Source organism: Tachyglossus aculeatus, chromosome Y3 (genome assembly GCF_015852505.1).
Source record: "Tachyglossus aculeatus isolate mTacAcu1 chromosome Y3, mTacAcu1.pri, whole genome shotgun sequence".
Lineage (NCBI taxonomy): Eukaryota > Metazoa > Chordata > Mammalia > Monotremata > Tachyglossidae > Tachyglossus > Tachyglossus aculeatus.
The window spans coordinates 709,096-723,449 of NC_052095.1; positions in this window are offsets into that span (position 1 = coordinate 709,096).

Here is a 14,354-nt window from a genome sequence, read left to right on the forward strand (position 1 = left end):
CTCTTTGGCAGGCTTCTCCTCTGCCTACCATACTGTAACTGCAGAAGTCACTCAGTGCTCAATTCTGGGTTCATCTCTTTCTCCATGTACACCCAGTCCCTTGGAGAACTCATTTGTTTCCAAGGCTTTAATTACACCTCTACATCTCCAACCCTAATCTCTTTTCCTCTATACAGTCTGTCATTTCCTCCTTCCTTCAAGACATCTTTACTCTAATGCCCTGCCAACACCTCATACTTTACATCTCCAAAACAGATCTCAGCTGCCCAGATCACTTTTCTACAGAAACATTCCTTGCACATATCCCTCTCCTGAAGAACCTCCAGTGACTGCCCACCCACCTTTGCCTCAAACAGAAACTCCTCACCATCAACTTTAAAACTTTGGAGGGCATTCCAGGCCAGAGGAAGGACGAGGGCCAGGGGTCGACAACGGGACAGGCAAGAACGAGGCATATTAAGGAGGTTAGCAGCAGCAGAGGAGCAGAGTGTGTGGGCTGGGTTGTAGAAGGAGGTAAGGTTAGGTAGGAGGGAGCGAGTGATGGAAAGCCGTGAAGCTGAGAGTGAGGAGTTTTTGCTCGATTTGAAGACTGACAGGCAACCACTGGATATTTTTGAGGAGAGGAGTGACATGCCCAGAGCATTTCTGTACAGAGATAATCCGGGCAGCAGAGTGAGGTATAGACTGAAGTGGGGAGAGACAGGAGGTTGGGAGATCAGAATGGAGGCTGATGCAGTATCCAGTCGGGATAGGATGAGAGATTGAACCAGTTTGGATGGAGAAAATAGGGAGGATCTTGGCGATGTTGTGGAGGTGAGACTGGCAGGTTTTGGTAATAGATGGTTGGGTGGGGTGAATGAGAGCTCAGAATCAAGGATGACACCAGTGTTGCAGTCTTGTGAGATGGGAAGGATGGGTAGTGCCGTCCACAATGATGGGAAAGTCAGGGAGGGAAGTTTGGGAGGGAAGATAGGGAGCTTAGTCTTGAACATGTTGTGTTTTAGGAGACAGGCAGACATCCAGGTGATGTCCTGAAGACAGGAGGAGATACAATCCTGGAGGGAAGGAAAGAAAACGGGGGTGCAGATGTAGATCTGGGTGTCTGTCATCAGCGTAGAGATGATAGTTGAAGCCATGGGAGTGAATGAGTTCACCAAGGGAGTGAGTATAGATGGAGAACAAAAGGGGACCAAGAACTGACCCTTGAGGAACCCCTACAGTAAGGGGATGGGAGGGGCAGGAGGAGCCCATGAAGGAGACTGAGAATGAACGGCCAGAGAGATAAGAAGAGAGAACCAAGAGAGGACGGAGTCTGTGAAGCCAAGGTTGGATAGCTTGTTGAGAAGGGGGTGGTCCACAGTGTCGAAGGCAGCTGAGAGGTCGAGGAGGATTAGGATAGAGCAGGAGCCATTGGATTTGGCAAGAAGAAGGTCATTGGTGACCTTAGGGCAGTTTCGGTGGAGCATAGGGGACGGAAATGGAGGGGGTCAAGGAGAGGGTTGGAGTTGAGGAATTCGAGGCAGCGATTGTAGATTACTTGTTCAAGGAGTTTGGAAAGGAAGGGTAGCAGGGTGATAGGGTGATAACTAGAAGGGTCAGTGGGGTCAAGAGAGAGTTTTTTTGGATGGGGAGATGTGGGCATGTTTGAAGGCAAAGGGGAAGGAACCAGTGGAGAGTGAGCTGTTGAAGATGGAGGTTAAGGAGAGGAAGAGGGAAGGGGCATGAGTTTTCATAAGATGAGAGGGAATGGGGGCTGAAGCACTATTGGATGGGGTGGCACTTGAGAGGAGGGAGGAAATTTCATTTGAAGATACTGATGAGAAAGTAGAGGAGAGGGTTGAGTGTGGCGGGGGCGGGGGGGATGGAGAAGAGGAAGGGGTGACTTTGGAGAGCTCAGACCTGATGGTGTTAATTTTACTAATGAAGTTGGAAGCCAGATGGTTGGAGGTGAGGGATGGAGGAGGGGGAAGAACAGGGGACCTTAGGAGGGAGTTAAATGTCCGGAACAGCTGATGTAGGTGATGGGCATGGGTGTCAATAAGGGAATAAAAATAGTTTTGTCTGGCAGAGGAGAGGGCAGAGTTAAGGCAGGAAAGGGTAAATTCAAAGTGAACAAGCTTGGCTTGGTGTTTAGACTTTTGCCAGCAGTGTTCAGCAGCTCGAGCATAAAAGTGAAGGAGGCCTACAGTGGCAGTAATCCAAGGCTGTGGGTTGGTGTGAGGACAAAGAAGGGAAAGGGGAGTGAGCGAGTTGAGTAGAGCGGGTGGAGTTGAGAGCAGTAATCTGGTCAAGAGTGGGTAGAGAGGATAGGGAGGCTAGTTGGGGTGTGATTCGCTGAAACAGATGGAAGGGGTCTAGAAAGTGGAGATCGCTGTAGGGTAGTAATATAGATTTACAGTGGGAAGGAGTGTGAGTAAGGAGGCAGGTGAGAAGGTTATGATCAGAGAGAGGGATTTCAGAGTTGGTGACAGTGGAGATAGTGCCACGGTAGGTGATGATTAGGTCGTGTGTGACCAAGTTGGTGAGTGGGTGAGGTGGGATGGAGCAGAAGGTTGGCAGCTTCAAGGAGAGATAGAAGGCGGCAGAAGAGTCACCAGGGACAACCATGTGGATGTTGAAGTCTCCGAGGATCAGAGTGGGCATGGAAAAGGAGAGAAGGAAGGTGAGAAAGGGGTCAAAATCGTTAAAAAAAGTTGGAGGTGGGGCCAGGGGCGTGGTCGATGATGGCTGCAAGAATCTGGAGGGGATGGTAGAGGTGAATAATATGGGCTTCAAAGGAGGGGAAGGAAAGGGAAGGAGAAAGAAGGATAGTGCCAAAGTGACATTATGGTGCTAGAAGGAAGCCGACACCACCTCCTTTTCCGGGGCGTCTGGGGGAGTGGGAGAAGAAGAGGCCTCCACTGGAGAGAGCAGCAGAAGAGATCGTGTCATCCGGGGTGTGTCAAGTTTCAGTAAGGGTGAGGAGGAGGAGGAGGAGAAGGAGGAGAAGGAGAGAGCGGGAAAGGAACATGTCAAGGATGAAAAGGAGCTTTTCAGCCTCAGTTCCCTCATCTGTAAAATGGGGATGAAGACTGTGAGCCCCTTGTGGGACAACCTCATTACCTTGTATCTACCCCAGCACTTACAACAGTGCTTGGCACATAGTAAGCGCTTAAGAAACACCATTATTATTATTTATCTCTTTCATTCAGCCCACATATTCAATCTGTCACCAAATCCTGTCAATTCAAACTCACGACATCACTAAAATCCCCTTTCCATCCAAACTGCTACTGTGTTGATCAAAGTACTTACCCTATCTTACCCTGATTACTTTATCAGTCTCCTCATTGACCTGTTTGTCTTCTCTCTTTCCACTCCATTCCTTATTACATTCTGCTGCTTAGATCATTCCTCTAACAAGACATTCAGTTCCTGTTACCCCCCTCTTCATCAATCTGCAGGGGTTGCACATGCTCCCCTGCATTTCAATAATAATAATAATAATTATGGTATTTGTTAACCGCATATTATGAGCCAAGTTCTAAGTTCTGAGTGCTGTAAGACTGAGGAGGGATGCAAATCCGAGTGCAAAGGGTGATGCAGAAGGGAGTAGGAGAAGAGGAAATGAGGGCTTAGGGAAGGCCTCTTGAAGATATGCTTTTTATTTCCTCTACACAATGAGCTTGTTGTGGGCAGGGAATGTGTCTACCAATTCTGTTGAATTATATTCCCCCAAACATTTAGTGCAGTGCTTATTAAGTAAGTGTTCTGAAACAGCATGGGTTTGGGAGTCAGAAGATCATGTATTCTAATCACTGCTCCACCACTTGTCTGCCATGTGGCCCTGGGCAAGTCACTTCATTTTTCTGTGCCTCAGTTACCTCATCTTTAAAATGAGGATTGAGACTGTGAGCCCTGCATAGGACAGGGATGGTGTCCAACCTGTCCACCTGATTTTGCTTGTACCCCCCCCCACCGCTTAGTACAGTGTCTGGCACATAGTTATCACTGAACAAATACCATAATTATTATTATTGTTATTAAATATCATTGATTATTTAATTTTATGTGCCTCAGTTTCCTCAATTGCTAACTGGGGATCCAATACCTGTTCTACCTCCCACTTAAACTCTGAGCCCCATCTAGGGCAGGAAGTGAATATGATTATTTTGTGTACCTAGTGCTTTAGAATAGTTCTTAACACATAATAAGTGCTTAACAAATACCATTAAAAAAGAGGCCTAGTTAGGAAAGGCCTCTTGGAGTAATGTGATTTTATTAAGGCTTTGAAGGTCGGAAGAAAAGTTGACTGGCACACATGGATGGGGAGTGAGTTTCAGGCCAAAAGGAGGATGGTGGACTGCAAGAACTTTAACTCTCACATCAAAGTCCTTGTCTTCCAATCTTCCCCATCTCTTGCCCCTAATGACCTGGCCATGTGTTTTATTGGGAAAATTGAAAACATCTGGCGTGTTCCTCCCTGAAATCTCCCCCTCTTCACTCCAGTTCCTCCCTTCCTCCTGCCCCTTCTTCAACTTTCCCATCTTTCCCAGTGGTATCTCAAGAGATCTCTCACCTCTCAAAATCCACCCACTCCACCTGTGCCTCCATCTCTATCCCTTTGCAGTTTATCAAGGCACTTTCCCCCGCACTTCTTCCTTCTCTGACTTCCATTTTCAACTGCTCACTCTCCATTGCCTTTTTCTTCACTGCTTTTCATTCATTCATTCATTCAATCACATTTGTCAAGCACTTACTGTGTGCAAAACACTGTGCTAAGCGCATGGACAAGTACAGTACAATAGTTAACAGCAACATTCTGTGCCCACAGTAAGCTCTCAGTCTAGAGAGGGGAAACAGACATCAGTACAAATAAATAAAATTACAGATATATACATAAGTTCTGTGGGGCTGGGAGTTGGGGGAAGAGGAAAGGGAGAAAATCAGGGTAATTTAGAAGGGAGTGGGAGTTGAGGAAAAGTGGAGCTTAGTCAGGGAAGCCTTCTTGGAGGAGATGTGCCTTCAATAAGACTTTGAAGGGGGTTAGAATAATTGTCTGTCAGATATGAAGAGGGAGGGTATTCCAGGCTAGAGGCTGGATGTGGGGTAGAGGTCTGTGGGGAGATAGATGAGACTGGAGCACAGTGAGAAGGGTAGCACTAGAGGAGCAAAGTTGAGTGCTGGGTTGAAGAAGGAGAGAAATAAGGCAAGGTAGGAGGGGCAAGATGATGGAGTGCTTTAAAACCAGTGGTGAGAAGTTTTTGTGTGATGCAAAGGTGATAGGCAACAACTGGAGATTTTTGAGGAAGGGGGTGACGTGTCTTGAATGTTTTTTGTAGGGAGATGTCCAGGCAGTGGAGTGAAATATGAACTGGAGTGGGGAGAGACAGGAGTCTGGGAGGTCAGCAAGGAGGCTGATGCAGTAATCCAGGCGGGATAAGGTGAGTGATTGTATTTACATGGTAGCATTTTGGATGGAGAGGATAGGGTGGATTTTAGTGATTTTGTGAAGGTGGGACTGACAGGATTTGGTGAAGGATTGAATATATAGGTTAAATGAGAGAGAGGAGTCAATACTAACACCAAGGTTATGAGCTTGTGAGTCAAGAAGGATGGTGGTGTTATCTGCAGTGTTGGGAAAGTCAGGGAGAGGAGAGGGTTTGTGTGGGATGATAAGTAGCCCTGTTTGGATATGTTAAGTTTGAGGTGATGGGATGACATCCAAGTAGAGATGTCTGAAAGGCAGAAGGAAATGTGAGCCTGGAGAGAAGGAGAGAGGTCGGGGAGGAGATAAAGATTTGGGTGTCATCCACATATAGGTGGTAGTTGAAGCCATGGTAGCAAATGAGCTCTCCAAGGGAGTGAGAAAGAAGGGGACCCAGAACTGAATCTTGAGAGAACCCCACAGTTAGTGGGTGGGGCGGCAGAGGAGGAGCCTATGAAGGAAACTGGGAATGAAGGGCCAGAGAGATAAAAGGAGAACCAGGAGACGACAGAGTCAGTAAAGCCAAGGTTGGATAATGTTTCCAGGTGGTCCACAATGTCAAAGGCATCTAAAAGTTCAAGGAGGATTAGGATGCAGTAGAGGCCATTGGATTTGGCAAGAAGGAACTCATTGGTGACCTTTAAGAGGGTGGTTTCTGTGGAATGAAGGGGACAGAAGCCAGATTGGAGGGAGTCAAGGAGAGAATTGGAGCAGAGGAATTTGAGGCAGTAGATGTTTGGAGTTTGGAAAGGAATGGTAGGATGAAGATGGGGGTGATAATTGGAGGGAGTATTAGGGTCAAGGAGGGTCTTTTTAGGATATGGGAGACATGGGCATGTTTGAAGGCAGTGGGGAAGAAGCCATCGAAGAGTGAATGGTTAAAGATGGCTGTTGGGGAGGGAAAAAGGGAGATGGGCAAGAGTTTTAGTGAAGCAGTGTGGCTCAGCCGAAAGAGCACAGGCTTTGGAGTCAGAGGTCATGGGTGCAAATTCCGGCTCTGCTACTTGTCAGCTGTGTGACTTTGGGCAACTCACTTAACTTTTCTATGCCTCAGTTACCTCATCTGTAAAATGAGGATTAAGACTGTGAGCCCCACGTGGGACAACCTGATCACCTTGTAAGCTCCCCAGTGCTTAGAACAGTGCTTTGCACATAGTAAGTGCTTAATAAATGCCGTCATTATTATTATTATTTTAAGGTGTGAAGGAATGGAAACTTTCTAAACCAGCCATCTCAAGTTCCTCTCATCCAGTTCTCTCCTTAACCCCTTCCAATCGGTCTTCCCCACCTTAACTCCACAGAAACTGCCACCTCAAAGGTCAGCAGTGACTTTCTTGCCCAATCCAATGACGTGTCTTGCATTCTAATCTTCCTCAATCTCTCAGCTGCGTTCAACACCCTTATCCTGGAAACATCCATCCTTGACTTCACTGACTGTTTCTGCTGATTCTTCTCTTATCTCTCTGACCATTCATTCTCAGTCGCTTTCATGGGCTTCTCCTCTGTCTCTTGTCCCGTAAATATGGGAGTCCCTCAAGGTTTAGTTTTGGGTCCCCTTCTACTTTCCATCTCCATCCACTCCTTTTACAGAACTCATTCACTCCCATGGCCACAACGGCCGTCTCTGTCAGATGATTCCCAAATCTACATCTCCAGACCTGATCTCTCTCCTCTGCAATCTTGCATTTCCTCCTGCCTTCAGGACATATCTACTTGGATGTCCTGCTGACACTTCAAGCTTAACATATCCAAAACAAGAACCTCCAGTGGCTACCCATCTTCTCCTGATCTTCCCACCTAAACCCTATCCTCCTCCTGTAAGAGGGCACCATCCTTCATGTCTCACTAGCCTGTAACCCTGGTAGTATCCTTTACTCATCTCTCTAATTCAACCTACGTATTAAATGTTACTAAGTCTTGCCTGTTCAATCTTCACATCACTAAAATCCACCATTTTCTGTACAACCCAACTGCTACTACATTAATCCAAGCACTTATTTTATCGTGTTGATTACTGCATTGATTACTTGATTGCTCCTTATTGACCTCCCTGCCTCCTGTCTGTCATTCATTCATTCAATCACATTTCATTCATTCATTCATTTGTATTCATTGAGCAATTTGCTATGTGAACAGCACTGTACTAAGCACTAGGAAGCAGTAAACAATCATATTCCTTGTCACATATTCCATGAATTCCCTGAATATGAAGGTTGAATGAATTTACAGTCTACAGTTTCTCCACACTCCAGACCATACTTGCTTGGCTACATGGATCATTTTTCTACAGAAACATCCATGTTTCCTCTTCTAAAGAACCTCCAGGGGTTACCCATCTACCTCCACATCAAATAGAAACTCCTAACCATTGGCTTTAGAGAACTCAATCACTTTGCCCCTTCTACCTTACCTCCCTGATTTCCTACTACAACCCAACCCACAAATTTCACTCTTCTAATGCCAACCTACGTACTATACCTTGATCTCATCTATTTTGCTGCCAATCTCTTGTCCATTTCCTGCCTGTGGCCTGGAATGCCTTCCCTCTTAATAGTTGACAGATTCACTCTCTACACCTTCAAAGCCTTACTTCATTCATTCATTCAATCATATTTATTGAGCACTTATCATGTGTAGAGCACTGTGCTAATCGCTTGGAAAGTACAATCTGGCAACAAATAGAGACAATCCCTACCCAACAACAGGCCCATTTAATAATAATAATAATAATAATAATGGCATTTGTTAAGCACTTACTATGTGCAAAGCACTGTTCTAAGCACTGGGGGGGATACAGTGGGATCAAGTTGTCCTATATGGGGCTCACAGTCTTAATCCCCATTTTACAGATGAGGTAACTGAGGCTCAGAGAAGTTAAGTGACTTGCCCAAGGTCACACAGGCAGACATGTGGTGGAGTTTGGATTCAAACCCATGACCTCTGACTCCAAAGCCCGTGCTTTTTCCACTAAGCCACGCTGCTTTTCTTCAAGAGGCCTTCCTTGATTAAGCCCTCATTTCCTCTTCTCCCACTTCCTTCTGCATTGCCCTTATTCTTGGTTTTGCATGCTTTTTTCACCCTTCCCTCATCCCCAGCTCACTTATGTACATATTTATAATTGATTTATTTATATTAATGGCTGCCTCCGTGTTTAGATTATATAGCATCTGTAGGTAGTAATGTGTCTGCCAACTCTGTTATATTGTACTTAGTATTGTATTAGTATTGTACCAGTGCTTAGTACAGTTCTCTCCACACATTGTTTTCAGTAAATATGACTTGTTGATTGAATGAGTGACTGATTCCTTAATTGACTGATGATAGTTTCTGTCTGAAATTTAAGTGGTTTGGCAATTATTTGAGATTTTTTTGTGAGTGGGTACATGGGCTGGATTTTTTTTTTTTTAATGTCCTCTAGGCAGGAGCGTGAAGTAAGGACCAGAAAGGGGAAAGATAGGAGGCAGGGAAGTTAACAAGGAGGCAGATGCAGTAGCCAAGGCAGGATAGATAAGTGGTTGGATGAAGCAGCAAGAGAAATTATGAGAAACAGCATGGCACAGTAGATGGAGCATGGGCTTGGACGTGAGAAGGTCATGGGTTCTAACTGCAACTCTGCCACTTGTCTGTTTTGTGACCTTGGGCAAGTTCTTTCAGTTCTCTTTTCCTCAGTTACCTTACCTGTAAAATGGGGACTGAGACCGTGAGCCCCATGTGGGACAGGGACTGTCCATCCTGATTTGCTTATATCCACCCCAACGCTTAGAACAGTGCCTGACAAATAGTAAGTGCTTAACGAATTCCATAATAATAAGTATGATTATTATTATCAAGGTGGTAGCTGTTTGAATGGAGAAGAAAAGGTGGATTCTAGAAATCAATCAATCATATTTATTGAGTGCTTACTGTGTGCAGAACACTGTACTAAGCACTTAGCACTGTACTAAGAAATATTGGTAAGGTAGAAATGATAGGAACAATGAGGTAAATATACCACAGTAAAATGTAAGCATTTATTAAGCTTACTTAGCTTAATCCAGGCTGTAAGCTCACTGTAGCCTGGGAATGTGTCTACCAATTCTGTAGTTTTGTGGTTTCCCAAAGCCAGACTGGTGTTGTGCACACTGAAAGCAGTCAGTAAATACAAGTGATTGTTTTCCATATCATCATCATCATCAATCGTATTTACTGAGTGCTTACTCTGTGCAGAATACTGCACTAAGCGCTTGGGAAGTACAAATTGGCAACATATAGAGACAGTCCCTACCCAACAGTGGGCTCACAGTCTAAATTCCATATGGAATTACTAGGTTACATGGTCAGGTGAACAAAAGGGGTAGCCAGAGGAGAAGGAGGAGGGACTTCCCCATGAAGCTGGGAAAGCAGGAACCCAGGATGATCACAAGAGGAAGAGCAGTTTCTTCCCTATGTGAGGGGTGTGTTGGTGAACCTGGAGCTATACTATCCTCCTATCTCTCTGGCCACTCATTCTCAGTCTTTTTGGTGGACCCCTCCTCTATCTCCCACCCCTTATATGTGGGAGTCCCTCAAGGCTTAGTTCTGGATTCCTTCTATATCTATACCCACTTCTGTGGATAACTCATTCACTTCCATGGCTTCAACCACCTTCTAGAGGCAAATGATTCTGAAATCTAGATCTTCAGCCCTGTATTGTCTCCACCTCTGCAGTTCCACATTTCCTCATGCCTTCAGGACATCTTTACTTGGGTGTCCTAATAGCACTTCAAATTTAACCTGCTCAAAACAGAACTACTCCTCTTCCCACCCAAACCCCACCCTCCCTGTGACAACACCACAATACTCCCTGTTAATTAATTTTGGCATTATCCTACATTTATCTCTCTCATTCAAACTACTCACTCAGTCTGTCACCAGATCCTATCAGTTCAACCTTAACAAACATCGCTAAAATCCACACTTTCTTCTCCATCCAGATTGGTACCACATTAATCCAAGCACTTATTCTATCCCATCATTATTACTGCATCAGCTCCTTGCTGACCTCCCTACCTCCTGTCTCTCACCACCCAGTCTATATTTCACTCTGTTGCATGGATCAATTCTCTTCAAAGACATTTAGTCCATATTCCCCCACTCCTCAAGAACCTACAGTGGTTGCCCATTTAACTCTGCATCATACAGATACTCCTTAACATCTGCTATAAAGCATTCAGTCACTTTGCCCCCCTCCTACCTCATACCTCCTCTCCCTAATTTGCTACCAAATCCTTGCCCATAATCTCCACTCCAAAATGCCAATCTAATTTTTTATATTTGCTAAGCATTTACTGTGTGCCAGGCACCGTTCTAAGTGCTGGGGTAGATACAAGGCAATCAGGTTGATACTGAATGACACTATCAGACATGAGCTCCCCAGAATCACCCCGCTCCTCTTCAGTCCCTCCCCATTCATTCATTCATTCAATCTATTTATTGAGCACTTACTGTGTGCAGAGCACTGTACTAAGCGCTTAGGAAGTACAAGTTGGCAACATATGGAGATGGTCCCTACCCAACAACGGGCTTACGATATAGAAGGGGGAGACAGACAACAAAACAGAACATGTGGACAGGTGTCAAGTTGTCAGAACAAATAGAATTAAAGCTAAATGCACATCATTAACAAAATAAATAGAATAGTAAATATGTACAAGTAAAATAAATAGAGTAATAAATCTGTGCAAACATATATATAAGTGCTGTGGGAAGGGGAAGGAGGTAGGACGGGGGGATGGGGAGGAGGAGAGGAAAAAGGGGATTCAGTCTGGGAAGGCCTCTTGAAGGAGGTGAGCTCTCAGTAGGATTTTGAAGGGAGGAAGAGACCTAGTTTGGCAGATGTGCGGAGGGAGGGCATTCCAGGCCAGGGGGAGGATGTGGGCCAGGGGTTGACAGCGGGACAGGGAAGAATGAGGTACAGTGAGGAGGTTAGCGGCAGAGGGGTGGCGGGTGTGGCCTGAGCTGTAGAAGGAGAAAAGGGAGGTGAGGTAGGATGGGGCGAGGTGATGGAGAGCCTTGAAGCTGAGAGTGAGGAGTTTTTGCTTGATGCATAGGTTGACAGGCAGCCACTGGGACTTTTGAAGAGGGGAGTAACATGCTCAGAGCATTTCTGCACAAAGATGATCCGGGCAGCAGCGTGAAGTATAGACTGAAATGAGGAGAGACAGGAGAATGGGAGATCCCCATTCCGGCCCCCTCTTCTACTCTCCCAACCTTCTTAGCAGTTTGCCTAGAGGAGCTCTCCTGCATCCTTTCAAATCCACCCCCTCTACCTGCTCATCTGACCCCATTCCTTTGTGCCTTATCAGAACTTTTGCCCCCACTTCGTTCTTTCTTCCCTATCCTTACTTTCTTCCTTTCTTTCCTCCTTTCTTTCTTCCTTTCTTTCTTTTTCTTTCTTTCTTTCCTCCTTTCTTTCTTTCTTCCTTTCTTTCTCTTTCTTCCTTCCTTCCTTCCTTCCTTCCTTCCTTCCTTCCTTCCTTCCTTCCTTCCTTCCTTCCTTCCTTCCTTCCTTCCTTCTTCCTTCCTTCCTTCCTTCCTTCCTTCCTTCCTTCCTTCCTTCCTTCCTTCCTTCCTTCCTTCCTTCCTTCCTTCCTTCCTTCCTTCCTTCCTTCCTTCCTTTCGTTCTTTCTTTTTCTTTCCTTCTTCCTTCCTTCCTTCCTTCCTTCCTTCCTTCCTTCCTTCCTTCCTTCCTTCCTTCCTTCCTTCCTTCCTTCCTTCCTTCCTTCCTCCTTCCCTCCCTCCCTCCCTCCCTCCCTCCCTCCCTCCCTTAATCCCTCCCTCCCTGCCTCTCTCTCCCTCCCTCCCTCCCTCCCTCCCTCCCTCCCTCCATCCCTTCCTTCCTTTTTTTTTCTTTCTTTCTCTCCCCGCTTCAGGCTATGCTTCACTCTGCTGCCTGGATTATCTTTCTACAGAAACACTCTGGGCAAGTCACTCCCCTCCTCAAAAATCTCCAGTGGTTGACCATCAACCTTCACATGAAGGAAAAACTCCTCACTGTGGGCCTCAGAGCTCTCCATCACTTTGCCCCCTCCTACCTCACCTCCCTTCTCTCCTTCTACAGACCAGCCCACACACTGTACTCCTCTTCTGCTCACGTCTTCATTGTGCCTTGTGCTTGCCTTTCCCACTGTTGATCCCTGGCCCACATCCTACCTCTGCCCTAGAATGCCCTCCCTTCACACATCCTCCAAACTAGCTCTTTTCTTCCCTTCAAAGTCCTACTGAGAGCTCATCTCCTCCAGGAGGCCTTCTCAGATTGAGCCCCCCCCTTATCCTCTGCTCCTCCTCCCCTCTCCATCGCTCCCACTCATTCATTCATTCATTCAGTCATATTTATTGAGCGCTTACTGTGTGCAGAGCACTGTACTAAATGCTTGGGAAGTACAAGTTGGCAACATATAGAGATGGTCCCTACCCAGCAGTGGGCTCCTCACTCTACCCTCCCCACTTCCCCTCCCCACAGCACCTGTATATATTTGTATATATTTACTACTCTATTTATTTTATTAATGATGTGTATAAATCTATAATTCTATTTATTTTGATGGTATTGACACCTGCCTACTTGTTTTGTTTTGCTGTCCATCTCCCCATTCTAGACTGTGAGCCCATTGTTGGGTAGGGACTCTCTCTATATGTTGCTGAATTGTACTTTTCAAGCAATTAGTACAGTGATCTGCATGCAGTAAGCACTCAATAAATACAGTTGAAAGAATGAATAAACTTTGGTGAGCAAGAGTTACTCCACTTTGTAACACAGAAGCTGTTTTATGAGCAACTATCATTTGAACCTGTGAACAACAACCTAGAAGGAGGAATTTTGGGAGGGACCAGTGACATAGAAGGACGACCTTAAAGGATACACAGAACCATCTTGCCATCGGGCAAAAGGAGGACTGCCAGTGGTACATGAGATAAGCTACCTTTCAAAAACAGCCTGTGGGGTGGGCTTGGGGGTAGGGGTAGCTGTTCCCCCCAGGCTTTACCTGGTATAGGGCTAGAGACAGCAGGCAAGTTGAAGCAGCAAATCAGGACCCTCTGTGACCCCTCTGACACAAACAACATAAGTGGATAAAAGGGGGAAGAGCCAGACCATAGTGTTAGTGTCATGTTTGTGTCATTTCATGTGGTGTCATGCCACGCCAAGCCGAACAACCGCCAAACAAGGGGACCGAACAACTGAAGCAGGTAGTCACCAAGAGCTGAAGAATCCTTCCCCAGGTCATAGCAAAAACCACCTGAGCCAAGATGCCTATGGCATGGCCGCCAAGGAATGCCTAAAGACTTGCACCAAGATGATGTGCTGCAAGCAGCTGACTCCTCAAACCTCTACAACGTGGGACCATCTGAATGGAACTTGGAGAATAAGACAGGGTAACACTGTGTGTGTGTGTGTGTGTGTGTGTGTGTGTGTGTGTGTGTGTGTGTGTGTGTGTGTGTGTGTATGCGCGATTGCGTGTGTGCGTGCATGCATGTGTGTGTGTGTGTACGCATGCGCCCACACACCTGCATTAACCCCTCCAACATATGCATCAACTCCTCCAACATATGCAGTAACCCCTTCAATTCAACTGAGAATTGAATAAAGCTTTCTGCTATATACCATGGTGGTTTGGTTTTATTGTGGTTTGAATTGTAATTGAGTGCCTGATGGAGTGAGACAGTACCAGTGATGGACCTGTAGGATAGTGCCTGATGGGGTGAAATAGTACCAGGGACGGCCATATAGAATAAGTGCCTGACTTTGTGAGACAGGCTCATGACATAGACAACACTACAGCATAGCTCAGTGGAAAAAGCACAGGCTTGGAAGTCAGAGGTCATTGATCTAATCCTGGCTCCTCCACATGTCTGCTGTGTGACCTTGCAC